Source organism: Mobula birostris, chromosome 32 (assembly GCF_030028105.1).
Source record: "Mobula birostris isolate sMobBir1 chromosome 32, sMobBir1.hap1, whole genome shotgun sequence".
NCBI classification, from domain to species: domain Eukaryota; kingdom Metazoa; phylum Chordata; class Chondrichthyes; order Myliobatiformes; family Myliobatidae; genus Mobula; species Mobula birostris.
This window is the reverse complement of record NC_092401.1, coordinates 28,445,111-28,460,476: the sequence shown is the minus strand read 5'-3', so window position 1 is coordinate 28,460,476 and position 15,366 is coordinate 28,445,111. Positions and strand designations below refer to the sequence as shown.

The 15,366-nt window shown below is 43.6% G+C and overlaps 1 protein-coding gene and 1 long non-coding RNA gene across 12 annotated transcripts in view; one reads left to right on the top strand and one right to left on the bottom strand.

Annotated features, from left to right (window-relative positions):
• Nucleotides 1-4,279, bottom strand: part of LOC140191135 (uncharacterized) — a 67,782-nt gene extending 63,503 nt beyond the window's left edge. The window contains exons 1-2 of the long non-coding RNA XR_011883760.1: nucleotides 4,202-4,279; nucleotides 845-931 (exon numbers count right to left, since the gene is read on the bottom strand). This is a non-coding gene — a long non-coding RNA (uncharacterized lncRNA). The remainder of the gene's footprint in view (nucleotides 1-844; nucleotides 932-4,201) is intronic.
• LOC140191133 (nuclear factor 1 X-type-like) overlaps nucleotides 1-15,366 on the top strand; it is a 425,546-nt gene that overhangs the window by 267,947 nt on the left and 142,233 nt on the right. The window lies entirely within an intron of this gene.

Sequence of the window (15,366 nt, the reverse complement as noted above, 5' to 3'; positions counted from 1 at the left end):
CTTTAATCTTTAAGTTGCCGTCACCTCTCATCCTCTTTCACCTTAAAGAGAAAAGCCCTAGTTCACTCAACCTTTGATCATAAGACATGCTCTCTAATCCAGACAGCATCCTTGTAATTTTCCACTGGGCCCTCTCTAAAGCTTCCACGTTCTTTCTGTTGTGTATTTAATATTTTAATAATATTTGAGAAATTTTGTATATATATTGTTTGATTAAGCATTCTTGTTCAATTAAATAATTCATTATGGGTTATGTGTAAAAATATGTTAATTGTATATATCATCACACTACCATGTGATATGTACAGTACGTGCCTTGCTTAAAGATGATGTTACACCCAGATTTCCGAACCCCGGTCTTCCTTTGAATTAGTTACAAAACATAACACTTTCTATAATGAGACAACTAGAAGTGAACACAGTACGTTAAGTGTGGTCTCAACAGAGTTTTATAAAGCTGCAATATTACCTCATGATTGTTTTTCCGAGATCAGATTCTGGGGTTTGGAGTGAATTAGTTATTGATAAAATTTAGTCCAGTCCAGATATACAGAACTATACGTGGCTTTTGGTATGTTGGGGGAGGTAATATGAGTATAAATTTGAAGGGTCTCCGTCTGAAACATCGACTGTTTATTCATTTCCATAGATCCTGCCAAACCTGATGAGCTCTTCCGCCAGTTTGTGTGTTGCTCTGGATTTCCAGCATCTGCACAATCTCTTGTGTTTATGATAAGATGTGCTTCTGTAAGGGAGATCTAAATCTGCACTTGACTGATGGAGACCTTGTACATTGATAAACAAGCAAGTCGGGGTGATCTCCTATAGATTCTAATTGTCTTACCTTAGACTGAATGGGCATGGAGTATCCTGTATCCTGAATAACCCGTCATTATCCAATGGTTGAGGTGGCCAGTTCTGTGGGGAAGTTCTGATATAACAAAAATCGGATGCATTATAACCAGGGTTGATATTCACTCAAGGAGTAGCCAAGAATAATAGAGATGATTGTCCAAAAGCCTCCCCCACAACCCCCTCCCCATCACCTCCCAAAGTGATTAGGAAGTGAATCCAAGCTCTGTGCTGATCAGAAGGTTGTGGGATCAAACCTTGATTTGTCCCTGAGTTTGTAACCCATCTTGAGCTTTTAGTATCCACCACCGAAGGGTCACCGTAGAGTTGGAATTATGTCTTTTACTTCGGCTGGATGATAAAGATTGGTGGAAGTGCATTATTTATTCATGACAAAGAAGGCCTTTCATTCCTTACGTTGCTCCCTTGAGGCCCTCCTGTGTTTGTCTCTACTCTATAGATTAGTTGCAACAATTGGGAAGAAATTCAATGGATATTGTGAGGTTACCGAGCAATTACGGTCCAATTGAGGAAATTGAAACAGCTTTTTAGAAAACATTTGAATGCAAATTTTGTATTAATTTAGTTGAAAATGATGTCTGTTTAATCCTTCTCACATTGCACTGTATTAGTCATCGCGTCACCATACCAGCTTCCAGGGCATCCAGAATAAACATCATTCTACTCCAAGAATGTTTTAAACACATTAGTCATCACACATTCTTTCTTTCATCTCAGGAAAGATGAATCATGGCCCTCTCCAGAGGAGGCACTTTACCCACACTGCTGCTCCCTCACCAGATTCCTTTTGCCGTTAGCTCTCGCTGGCTATCGCCGGTGGTGAGGTACAGCAGAGGCTCGTACTGTTGGCCACTGGTCCTCAGTGATTTAGTGCATAAATGTGATATGAAACTCCCACTCTGAAATCTCCACAGCCCAACAACTTCCAGCAGCAACTAAATCAACTACAGAGATTTTCTGGGAATCTGGCGGGTAGGTGGAGTTGAGGGCTGAGAAATGGCAGGTGGAGTTCAGTCTGGAGAATTGTGAAGTAATACATTTTGCAAGGTTAATGGCAGGATTCTTAGCAGTGTGGAGGACAGAGGGATTTTAGAGTCCATGTCCATAGATCCCGCAAAGTTGCTGCGCAAGTCAATAGGGTGGCGAAGAAAATGTAGTTGGGGATTCGGTTCAAAGCCACAATGTAATGTTGCAGCTCAGTAAAACTCTGGTTAGACCACAAGTGGAGTATTGTGTTCATTTCTAGTCACAACTTCATAAGAAGAATGTGGAAGCTTTAGAGAGGATGTAAAGGAAATTTTCTAGGTTGTTGCCTGCAAATCTCATGAGGAAAGGTTTAGCAAGCTAGCTCTTTTTTCTTTGGAGCCAAAGAAGAATAAGAGCTGACTTGATAGAGGTGTCTAAGATGATAAGAGGCTTAGATCAAGGGAACAGTCAGAGACTTTTTCTCAGGGTGGAAATGGCTAATATGAGGGGGTATAATTTCAGGGTGATTGGAGGAAAGTATAGAGGGATGTCAGACAACACACATCAAAGTTGCTGGTGAACGCAGCAGGCCAGGCAGCATCTGTAGGAAGAGGTGCAGTCGACGTTTCAGGCCGAGACCCTTCGTCAGGACTTCGTCAGGGGGATGTCAGAGGTGGGTTTTACACAGAGTGTGGTGGGTGTGTGGAGGGAGATATATTTAAGACACTTTTAGATAGGCACGTGAATGAAAGAAAAATGGGGAGCTCTATGGGAGGGAAGGGTTAGATTGATGTTAGATTTGGTTCAAAGGTCAGCACAACATTGTGAGCCGTACTATGCTGTAATGGTCTATGTATGTTCTATGTTGTAAGTAGACGATCAGCCGTAAGATGGAGCAGATTGGGGATTCAAGATCCTCTGTTTCCGCTCTCTAGATGTTCTTACTGACTTTGATTCCCCCCCACCTTGGTTCCAGTCCACACTTAGACAGCGCCTGCCACTCCAGGATGAGATTTCTATTCCCTGCTCTAGCTGTTTCAGACTGAGTCCTGTGGTCAAGTAGATGATCTGATAGTTTGGCCTCATTAGGAATGGAGTTGGGATTACTTAAGACTTCCAGTCACCACACACACACACGCACACATTTGAGACTTTAATTCCGTTTGTCTGGGGCACATTCAGTTACAGATGGTGTTGGTGAGAGTCCAGTGTTTTAATGCACTGTATTGTTTAAATGTTTAATAGTAATTTTAGAGATAAAAAATAAATGAAAGGGAATGAGTGGTCTGGAACCAGAGCCAATTTTTATATTTACAAGAATTTGACAGCTACAGGAGTGCAGAGTCCAATGTTTACATGCATGGCTGGACTTAAATAGACAAATGAACAGTCCAGAAGTGTCTTTGTGATGTCATAACACTCACAGTGGATCCCAGATCCCAGGCTGGTATGTCGGAGAGAGGAGCGCAGATCCATATTCACATTCAGATCCAGATTCATGTTTATACTCACATTCAGATTCTGATCCAGTTTCACATTCATGTTCACGTTTACATTTAGATTCATTTATTTTTCACATGCACAATGAAACATACAGTGGAATGCGTCATTCATAAATCTTTAGGTGTGGTCAGAACAAGACCATACGAGATAAGATCATAAGACATAGACACAGAATTAGGCCATTCAGTCCATCAAGTCTGCTCTGCCATTCCATCATTGCTGATTTATTATCCCTCTCAATCCTATTCTCATGCCTTCTCCCTGTAACCTTTGATGCCCTGACTAATCAAGAACCTATGCTGCCTTTGGTCTGTTTTAGCATGTGCCTCCAACTACCCCAAAACCTCATCCTTAATAATGGTCTCCAACATTTTTCCAACTGCAGAAGTCAGGCTACCTTTCCTCTGTCTCTCTCCCTTCTTAAAGAGTGGAGTGACATTTGAAATTTTCTAGTCCTCCGGAACCATTCCAGAATCTAGTGATTGTTGAAAGATCATTACTGATGCCTGCACAATCTCTTCAGCTACCTTTTTCAGAACCTGGGGGTGTAGTCCATCTGGTCCATGTGAATTATCTGCCTTCAGACCTTCAGTTTCGCTAGCACCTTCTCTTTAGTCATAGCAACTACACTCACTTCTGTCCCCTGACACCCTTGAATTACTAGCATACTGCTAGTAACACAGTGAAGACTGATACAAAGTACTTACTAACTTCATCTGCCATTTCTTTATCCCCCACCACTACCTCCCCAGCACTATTTTCCAGCAGTCCAATATTCAGTTTCACCTCCCTTTTACTACTTAAGTGTTTGGAAAAAAAAAACCTTTGGTATGCTCTTTTATATTATTGGCTAGCTTACCTTCATAACCCACGTGGGTTTCCGCCTGGTGTTGTGGTTTCCTTCCACAGTGCAAAGACGTACTGGTTGGTAGGTTAATTGGCCATTGTAAATTGTCCCGTAATTAGGCTAGGATGAAATCATGAGATTGCAGGGCGGTGTGGCTCAAAGGTCCAAATCTGCACTGAATCTCAGTAAGTAAATATTTAACCTTTTCTCTCCTTATGGCTTCATTAGTTGCCTTCTGTTGGTTTTTAAAGGCTTCCCAATCCTTCAACTTCCCACTAATGTTTGCTACATTGTATGCCCTCTCTTTTCCTTTAACGTTGTCTATGACTTCTCTTGTCTACCACAATGTACCAAGACGTCCTGACTCCTGCATTTAATATTTTTGGACAATGAAATCTTCTATTCCAATTACTTCATGTAGCCTTCCGTAGCTGGCTTTTAAGGGCAACTGACTCACCCAGGCACCAGTGTTCAACAGAGACACGAAAGACTGCAGATGCTGCTAATTTGGAACAACGTACAAAGATGCTAGAGGAACTCAGCAGGTCAGGCAGCGATTGTGGGCCTCAGCCCAGAACGTTGATTGTTCATTCCCCTCCACAGATGGTGCTTAACCTGCTGAATTTTTCCAACATTTTATGTGTTGCTGGATTGTTTAATATCTTTCTTTACTTTCAAGTAAGGCACATATTCTCATACCATAATTTATCCACCAACTTCTCCTTAACCACACAATCTTCAGCCACCTGGAGGCTCTCTTTGCATCTCCTTCAATGCCAATATTCCCAGCTAGCTGTCAAACATCATCAAACTTAGACACATCCCATCAGTTGTCACAGATCTCAGTGCCCAAAGTTACCTCCTCCTCCCCTCACCTCACCAGTGACAAATACGATCGATGAGGTGCTGCTGGATGTTCCATTACCTCTGGCATCTTCCCAGTGGAGAGGACACAAGCCAATCAACCCCCAACTGTCTGACAGCTATCGTCACGGCAAGCACCTGCTCCAGCTAACCAGGTTATACAGAGCTGCCTGAGCACAAACACAAGAGATTATGCGGATGCTGGAAACCTTAAGCAACACACACAAAGTGCTGGAGGAACTCAGCGAGTCAGGCAGCATCTGCGGAGGGGCAAAAGTCCTGGCATTGAGCCCAGGATTGCATTTGGGAGCACAGGTGACCTATGATGTCAATGAGCACGTCTTATGAGGAAAGACTGAGCGAGCTACAGCTTTTCACTTTGGAGTGAAGGAGGATGAGAATCGGCTTGTTGGAGGTGTACAAGGTGATAAGAGGTATGGATAGAATGGACAGCCAGAGACTTTCTCTCCTAGTGTGGACAGAGATATTATGTGGAGGCATAATTTTAAGGTGTTTGGTGGAAAGTGAAAGGTAGATTTTTTACACAGCCAGTGGTGGGTGCTTGTAATCCACTGCCAGGGGTTGTGGTAGTGGCAGAGACATTTAAGAGGCTATTAGACAGTTACATGGATAGAAGAAGAATGGAGGACTATGTTGGAGGTAAGGGTTAGATTGATCTTGGGGTAGATTTAAGGGTCGGCAGGACATACTGTCCTGCAATGTTCTGCACTGTGGCCATCGAACGTGCAGCTCCTCCCGTGGAGGGTCAGACACCCTGAGCCAATAGACTGGCCCTGGACTTATTTTCCATCTGGCATAGTTTGCATTTTGTTGTTTGATTGTTGTTTTTGTATTGCTATATTTACGCTCTATTCTTGGTTGGTGCGGCTGTAACGAAACCAAATTTCCCTCAGGATCAATAAGCTATATCTATCTATCTATCTTCTGTTCTATGTAACAGGCTGGGTTTTACAAGAGAAATTTGTGTGGGGGATGGCTAGGAGTAAGTTACAGATGGGAACCTATCTGACTGTTTCACCCTCTTAAAAACTAGGCAGAGATCCAGAGTGTGACAGAGACAAGAGACAAAAGGGATTTTTTGCATGCTCTGTTTCAGGTTTGCTCAATCTGGACCTCTCACATTTAGTCACTGGTCTCTGAGGTGTCAGTTTATTTCCCTGGACTCTGTCAATCTGGAGTATTAGTGGAATATGTTAACAAGGCTTCTGATTACCGCTGACCATCCAGGAACCCCATCACCACTCAGATCAAGTGTATGCATTGGAGGAGGTCTGCAAGTCTCACCCACCCTTATCTTCAACCATCGCTGCCCCTGCATTGTATCATTTCAGCCATATCACTGTGTCTCAGCACCTTCTCCTCTCACACTACCTCAGAATCCAATTAGCTTCGAAACAGAGAAAGACTCAGGGTGGTGGGTGAGTGGGAATCAGTTGCAGGAAGATTAACTGCAGAAATGCAAATAAGCATCAGAAGTTGAGGCCCGAATGTTGTTGGTACTCTTCTGCTGAACATGGTGGGCATACTGTGTTGGCACTGGAATTGTGGCGTTGCTTGTGGGCTGCTCCCAGCATGCATGCTTAGGTTGTGTTGGTTGTTAATGCAAACAACGCATTTCACTTTATGTTTCAATGTACATATGATAAGTAAATTTGAGTCTGAGCCTGAGTCTGGTTTGTGTCTGAGTCTGAGTCTGTATTTTAGTCTGTGTCTGTATCTCAGTCTGTGTTTGAGTCTGAGTCTGGTCTGAGTCTGAGTCTGAATCTGTATTTTTGTCTGTGTGTCTGAGTCTGTATCTCAGTCTGTGTCTGAGTCTGAGTCTGGTCTGAGTCTAAGTCTGAATCTGCATCTCAGTCTGTGTGTCTGAGTCTGAGTCTGGTCTGAGTCTGAGTCTGAGTCTGAATCTGTATCTCAGTCTGTGTCTGAGTCTGAGTCTGGTCTGAGTCTGTGTCTGAATCTGCATCTCAGTCTGTGTCTGAGTCTGAATCTGCATCTCAGTCTGTGTCTGAGTCTGAGTCTGGTCTGAGCCTGAGTCTGAATCTGTATCTCAGTCTGTGTGTCTGAGTCTGTATCTCAGTCTATGTCTGAGTCTGTGTCTGGTCTGAGTCTGAGTCTGAATCTGCATCTCAGTCTGTGTCTGAGTCTGTGTCTGGTCTGAGTCTGAGTCTGAATCTGCATCTCAGTCTGTGTCTGAGTCTGAGTCTGAATCTGTATCTCAGTCTGTGTCTGAGTCTGAGTCTGGTCTGAGCCTGAGTCTGAATCTGTATCTCAGTCTGTGTGTCTGAGTCTGTATCTCAGTCTATGTCTGAGTCTGTGTCTGGTCTGAGTCTGAGTCTGAATCTGCATCTCAGTCTGTGTCTGAGTCTGTGTCTGGTCTGAGTCTGAGTCTGAATCTGCATCTCAGTCTGTGTCTGAGTCTGAGTCTGAATCTGTATCTCAGTCTGTGTCTGAGTCTGAGTTTGAATCTGTATCTCAGTCTGTGTGTCTGAGTCTGAATGTCAGTACAAATCTCAATCTGAGTTTGACAGAATGTGAAGGAAAGCCATAGGATTTTTGTTTAACATACTGTACTGTACACCCATTCAGGCAGAATGGGTTTCACTTTAATTTCTCATCCATCACAGTGTAATTTGGAAAATTTATCACTCCCTGTGCACACCGCATTGGAGCCTCAGCTGAGCTTTCTGTGGTCAATCCTCTGGAAAGGGATGTGAGCCCACAACTTTCTGAATCAACACTGAAGGAGCTAATAATTGAGCTGCCATGATTAACAAAGCTGGAACTGAACCAAGTGGTTCAGCTGGCTCACTGAAGTTGACTATAGTGGGTATTTGGAAGTGTGCTGTGAACAACGGCTCAGATCTCATTGGTTGATGCAAAATATGACAAATATCTGGGAGTTCATTGTGGAGGCGAATCTCACCCAGTGGTGGAGATAAATACTAAAAATGCTGGGAGTCCTTAGCAGGGCGGGGAACAGTGCTGGAAAGAGAAATACAGTTAATGTCTCAAGCCAAAGTACATTTATTATCAAAATACATATAGAGTATGTCACCATATAGTACCCGGAGATTCATTTTCTTACAGGAAAATAAAGAAATACAGTACAATTTATGCAAAACATTGACTATACAATTATACATATAACAAATGTATCCATAGGTATGTGACTATACATGCAGAAATCATGCTGATATTTATTTATGCACATTTTATTCCAAATCCATACATTAAACTCTCACTTTATGTTTTATATAATTCTTTATTCTTTCTAATTGTTGTATATTGCTTTTTGTTGAATGTCATGCCCTGACCAACAGATCACAGCAAATTCTGAGTACATCTAAATGTATATGGTGAATAATGTTGATCCTTATATACAGTGTATAATGTACAGAATTATACTGAGCACATCAGTTGTGGAGACCTTGAAAGTGAGTGTGTAGGTCATGGAGTCAGTTCAGAACTGAGGTGAGTGAAGTGATCCACGCTGGTTCAGGAGCCTGATGGTTGGTACTGAATCTCCTGCCTGTGGAAATATTTTTGTTGAGGATGCAAAAAATCAGAAAGAGCAGCTTCTACTCATCTGCTGTCAGATTTCTGAAAGGTCACTTATTTTGCACAATTTATTTATTTTGTATTTATTGTAATTTTATGTGTTTCTGCAAAACAGCAAATTTCAGGCCATATAAAATGGTTATAAAAACCTGACTCTGAGTGTGATTCTGAAATGAAGCCAGCAGTAGGTGAGATGACCCATTGATACCTGTGTGTGATGCCTGCAAACTCGCATCTGATCAATGGCTCACTCCTGTGTGTCAGTGTGTTTGAACTGGTGCATGCACGCATTTGATTGAGTGAGTGTGTGTGTGTGTGTGTGTGTGTGTGTGTGTGTATGCCCTCTTCTCATTGCTATCATCAAGGAGGAGGTACAGGAGCCGAAAGACACACACTCAGTGTATTAGGATAACTTCTTCCCCACTGCCATCAGATTTCTGAATGGCCAATGAACCCATCTATACTACTTCAGTATCTTTTATTTTGCATGACTTATTTTGATCTAATTGTGATATATACTGCATACTGTACATACTTCTTATTGTAATTTATTGTTTTTGTTATGAATTACAGTGTACTGTACAGCTGCTGCAAAACAATAAATTTCATGACATATACCAGTGATATTAACCCTGATTCTGAGTGTGAGTGTGAGTGTGTGTGTGTGTGTGAGTGTGTGTGTGTGAGCGCGTGTGTGTGTGTCTGTCTAGCATGAGTTCATGTGCTTCCAGGTGTGTGCACCACATGAAATGTATGTTGGCAAATGTGCATGCATACATATACAGTATGTTTGTGTTGTATGTGCACACACAATCGTGTGTATGCGTGAACACGTGTATGGACATGTGGAAGTGTGTATGTACACATGTGCGTGTGTAACACTCTTCCCCATTTTCCACGGCGCCAGTGTCTGGACCTGGGGCTTCCCATGGCTAGTGAAGCCCATGATACTCAGAGTCAGCCTGTACCCACGTCGCCAGTTCCCACCGAGCCTCGCTGTACTGCTGAGGCACTCTGTGGCTGCGGACTCTGCCCGAGACAGCAGCCGAGCAAGAGGAGAAAGAAAGGAAAGCGAATCAGGTTGGGTGTGGGGGGGCCGCGGGAGGTGGGTGGGGAGAAGCGAGTGCTTGCCGCCGATTTGCTCGGTGGCACTGCATTGCGGCACAGACAAGGCTGGCATGATAAATATTTAATGCAGCTTGTTTACTTACAAGCGCCCTTCTCTGCTGCCATGCAACGGGTTAATGGAGTCGCTGTGGCATTCTTGGCAAAAGGAAGCGCTACTTAGCTTTGTTTAAAACGCTTCCATTGTTAACGGACTGTGCACACACTTTGGCACGGGCACCCCCACTCTTTAATTCACAAGTTGCTAAAGGGGTCAATTTGGGATTTCTCTCCCTTTTCCACTTGGGAAAGCACAGAGCAGGGTTTAATTTTTTTCTGCATGGGATCCACTAACAGCCTCGAACCCCATTGCCTGAGTCTTGGCACAGGACCCGGCTCAACTTGGCACTGAATGGTGCCCGACAACGTTTGTGAGCCATTGAGTTTTTAACTCTTTCTCAAGCTTGTTCCTCACCACCACAACCCTCCACCTTTCCACCCCAAATGCACCACCTTAGCAAAAGATCATTTTGTGTTTCTAACGAGGAAGCAGTCTGCTTGGCAGGCAGTCAGTAACAAAACCCTCTCTCCGTATTCCTCTCCTTGCTTTTAAAGCTCTCTCACCTCCCTTCTCCTCAGCCAGCGCTGTACCCAGATTGAGGAAGTGATGGTGTCAGCCCCCTGCCATATGACCATAAGATATCGGAGCAGAATTATGCCATTTGGCCCATCACGTCTGCTCTGCCATTCCATCTTGGCTGATTTATTATCCCTCTCAATTCCACTCTTGTGCCTTCTCCCATGACCTTTGATCCTTCTACTGACCAAGAACTTTTCAAACTCTGTTTTAAATATAGTCAATGACTTGACTTCTACAGCTGTCTGTGGTATTGAATTCCACAGATTCACCACCCTATGTCTGAAGAAATACCTTCTCATCTCTATTCTAAATGGACGTCCCTATATTCTGAGGTTGTGCCCTCTGGTCTTAGACACACCGACTATAGGAAACATCCTCTCCACATCCACTCTATCAAGGCCTTTCAATATTCCATAGGTTTCAATGAAATCTCCTCTCATTCTTCAAAGCTCCAGTGAATACAAGCCCAGAGCTATCAAACGCTCCTCATACTGTATGTTAACCCTTTCATTCCTGGAATCATTCTCGTGAATCTTCTCTGGGCCCTCTCCAATGTCATCACATCTTTTCTTAGATAAGGGGACCAAAACTGTTCTCAATTGATCAAATGCAGACTGACCAATGTTTTTTAAAGCCTCTGCATCAAATCTTTGCTCTTATACTCTAGTCCTCTCGAAATAAATGCACACATTGCAGTTGCCTTCCTTATCACTGATTCAACCTACATGTTAACCTTTAGAAAATCCTGTACAAGGAATCCCAATTCCCTTTACACCCCTGATTTTTGAAATTTCTCCCTGTTTATAAAATAATCCATGACTTTATTCCTTCTACCAAAGTGCATGACCATACACTTCCCTACGCTATATTCCATCTGCCACTTTTTGGTCCATTCCCCCTGCTTCTTCAACACTACCTGCCCCTCTATCCATCTTCGTATTGTCCACAAGCTTGGCAACAAAGCCATCAATTTCATCATCCAAATCATCGACAGATAGCGCGAAAAGAAACGGTCCCAACACTGATCCCTGCAAAACACCAGTTGCACTAACAGCCAACCACAATATACTCCGCTTTATTCTGACTCTTTTCCTCCTCCCAATCTGCCAATCTTCTATCCATGCTAGTATCTTTCCTGTAATACCGTGGGCTCTTATTTTGTCAAGCAGCCACATGTGCGGCATCTTGTCAAAGGCCTTCTGAAAATCCAAGTAAACGATATCCACTGACCCTCCTTTGTCTATCCTTCCTGTTATTTAAAGTCATAGAGACATTGAGTCTTAGAAAACTACAGCACAGAAACAGGTCCTTTGGCCCATCTGGTCTGTGCTGAACCATTTAACTGCCTAAAACCATCAACCTGCACCTGGACCATAGCCTTCCATACCCCTCCTATCCATGTACTTACCCAAACTTCCTTTAAATGCTGAAATCAAAATTGCATCTGCCACTTGCACTGGTGGCTTGTTCCACACTCTCAGCATCCTAACAAAGAAGTTTCCCTTCGTGTTCGCCTTAAACATTTCACCTTCCACCCTTAACCCATGACCTCTAGCTGTTGTCTCACTCAGCCTCAGTGGAAAAAGCTTGCTTACATTTACCCTCTGGATACCCCTCCTAATTTTATATACCTCTATCAAACTTCCTCTCAATCTTTTACCTTTTAGGGAATAAACTTCTAACCTATTCAATCCTTCTTTATAACTCAAGTCCTCTGGACCCAGCAGCATCTTTGTAAATTTGCTTTGTACTCTTTCAATATTATTTACATCTTTCCTGTATGTAGGAGCACAAAGCTGCACACAACACTCCAAATTAGGCCTCACCAACATCTTATACAACTTCAGCATAACCTCTTAACCCCTGTACTCAGTATTTTGACTTATGATGGCCAATGTGCCAAAAGCTTTCTTTACAACCCTATTACCTGTGACACCACTTTCAGTGAACTTTATTCCCAGATTCCTTTGTTATATCACACTTCTCTTTGCTCTACCACTCACTCTGTAAGATCTACCCTGGTTAGTCCTCCCAAAGTGCAACACCTCACACTTGTCTGCATTAAATTCCATCTGTCAGTTTTCAGTCCATTTTTCCATCTGGTTCAGATGCGGCTGCAAGCTTCCTCACTGTCCACTACATCCCCAATCTTAGGGTCCTTTGCAAATTTGCGGATCCATTTAATTGCATTATCATCTAGATCATTGATATAGATGACAAACAACGATCGACCTGGAACAGATTCCTGCAGCACCCCACTAGTCACGGGCCCTCAGTCAGAGGGACAACCATTTATTACCACGCTGTGACTTCTGCCACAAAGCTAATGTCTAAGCCAATTTACTACCTCATCTTGAATGCCAAGCCATCTCCCATGCAGGACCTTGTCAAATGCTTTGGTGAAGTCCAAGTAGAAAATATTCACTGCTTGCCTTCATCAGCTTTGCTGGTAACTTCCTCAAAAAACTCTATAAGATTGGTTAGACATGAATTACCATGCACAAAGCCATGCTGACTACCTCAAATCAGTCCCCATCTCATATATCTGATCCCTTAGAATACCTTCCAATAACTTTCCCACTACTGACATCACGCTCACCAGCCCATAATTTCCTGGTTTATTCTACTAAAAATTATCTATCCTCCAATCCTCCAGCACCTCATCTGTTGCTAAGGATGATTTAAATATCTCTGCTAGTGCCCCTGTATCTTCTGCACTCGCCTCCCACAAGTTCCAAGGCCCCTGGAGTTTTATCCACCTTAATTTGCCACAAGACAATAAACACCACCTTCTCTGTAATCCGTACAAGGTCCATGGCCTTACTGCTACTTTGCCTCACTTCAATAGACTCTGTGTCCATCTCCCAAGTAAATACAGATGCAAAAAATCAACTTAAGGTCTCCCCCCGCCCCCCACCTTCTCTTTTGGCTCCACGTGTAGACTCCCATTCTGATCTTCTAGAGGACCTATTTGGTGTCCCAGTCCATACTTGCCAGGTCCTTTCAGGTAACATCGAAATTCACCTTTCTCCAATTTAGAATCTCATCCTGAGGACCAGACCTATCTTTTCCACATTTACTTTGAAACTAATGTGATTATAATTACTAGATGCGAAGTGTTTCCCTACACAGAAGTTCTGTCACCTGCCCTGTCTCAGTCCCTAAAAGGAGATTAAATATTGCACACTCTCTTGTTGGAACTTCTATGTACTGATTAAGGAAAACCTTTCTGAACATATCTACAAACTCTATCCCCTCTAGTCCTTTTACCGAATGGGAGTCCCAGTCAATATGTGGAAAGTTAAAATCACCTATTATCAAAAACTTACGATTCTTGCAAAAGTCTGTGGTCTCTATACAAATTTATTCCTCTAATTCCCATGGACCGACAGCTTACACCCTGAGTTCATCAGTGACAGCCAAGAAAGACTGGGTGACAACCGCGAAAAGAGTGGTGACGACTGGAGAGTGAGCGACAGCCCGGAGAGACGGCAACCGGGACAGAACGGGCTGGCAACCCAAACTGTGTCCTCTGAGAGGAGGACGCCCACAAAAGCTACGATGAATCTAAGAGAAAGGTACCCCCGGGGTGCCCGAGGGGTGGGGAGAGGGGAGGATGAGCACTCTAGTTGGACGGACACAACGGCATCAGACCCAGGCAATGAACAAGCGATTATGAGGAAGTAGTGTGCATGTGGGCAAGATCTGCAAGAACCGTCGCGGCTTGAAGATCCACCAAGAGGATGAAGTGTCTGGTGGGAGCAGGAGCAGCACAACGTGCAGGTGTCCAACCTGGTGAGACGAAGGATGGGCCAGGCCTGGAGTCACCCCATAGTGCCCGGAACCTCCAGGTGTGCAAACTAATCCCTCTAACATCAAGTCTAACAGGAGGCGGATCAAATGGCTTGCAGCTAACATGACTTCACTGTGGAAGCAGATCGACGAAGATGTCAACCAAATTCTGGAGGCAACATCGAAGGGAGGGGTCGATAGGAAGCTACAAGCCATGACAACAATCATTGTCAGCATCCCAGTGGAGGTTGGTTGTAGGGGATTCGCAGCCCATTCCTTAGCTAGAGCCTTCAGCAATTTGGGCCTCGAGGGAGAGAGGAAGAGGAGAGCCATCCGCAGTACCACCGATGTGGCAGAGAGGGCCTCAAGATGGCTGTGGCTCAAAAGAGGGGAGCCATGGAGTCATAAGTAATTAGCCATCTGGACACAAGCTGGGGTCTGATCAGCCCTGGCTGGGTCACCTGGAGGAGGGTGTATGATGTTGAAAGACCTGAAACACCTGATGATTCCAGGAATATCACTGAAGATGTGTCCAGAGGCATCAGTAGATGTATGTACACAGCATGGTCTGTAATATAGCCCCATTATCATGGTCATACCATTCTTATTCCTCAGTTCCACTCATAACGTCTCACAAAACAAGTTCTCCAATCTGTCCTGACTGACTACTGCCGTGACATTTTCCTTACCTGGTACACTATCTCTTTCCCTTTAATCCCTCCCACTCTATCACATCTAAAACAACAGAACCCTGGAATATTGAGCTGCCATCCAGCCCCTCTTGCAAACAAGTCTCACGAGTGGCTACAGGATCATAATTACATGTGTTAATCCATGTCCTGAGCTTATCTGCTTTCCTACAATACTTCTTGAATTGAAATATACTCAACTCAGAATATTGGTCCCAACATGCTCAACCTTTCGATTCCCGACTTAACAACATGTCTCCATAAGCACTCCATTATCTGTTCTGCTTCCCATTTCCCTGCACCACTCAAAGAATTCCAAGATTTGTCAAGCAAGATTTCCTCTTAAGGAAACGATGCTGACCTTGGCCTATTTTATCATGAGCCTCCACGTACCCTGACACCTCATCCTTATTGGAGTCCAATACTTCTCAACTAGATAATTATGGATAACTGGTCTAAAATTTCCTTTCTTCTGCTTCGCTACCTTCTTAAAGAGTGGAGTGACATTT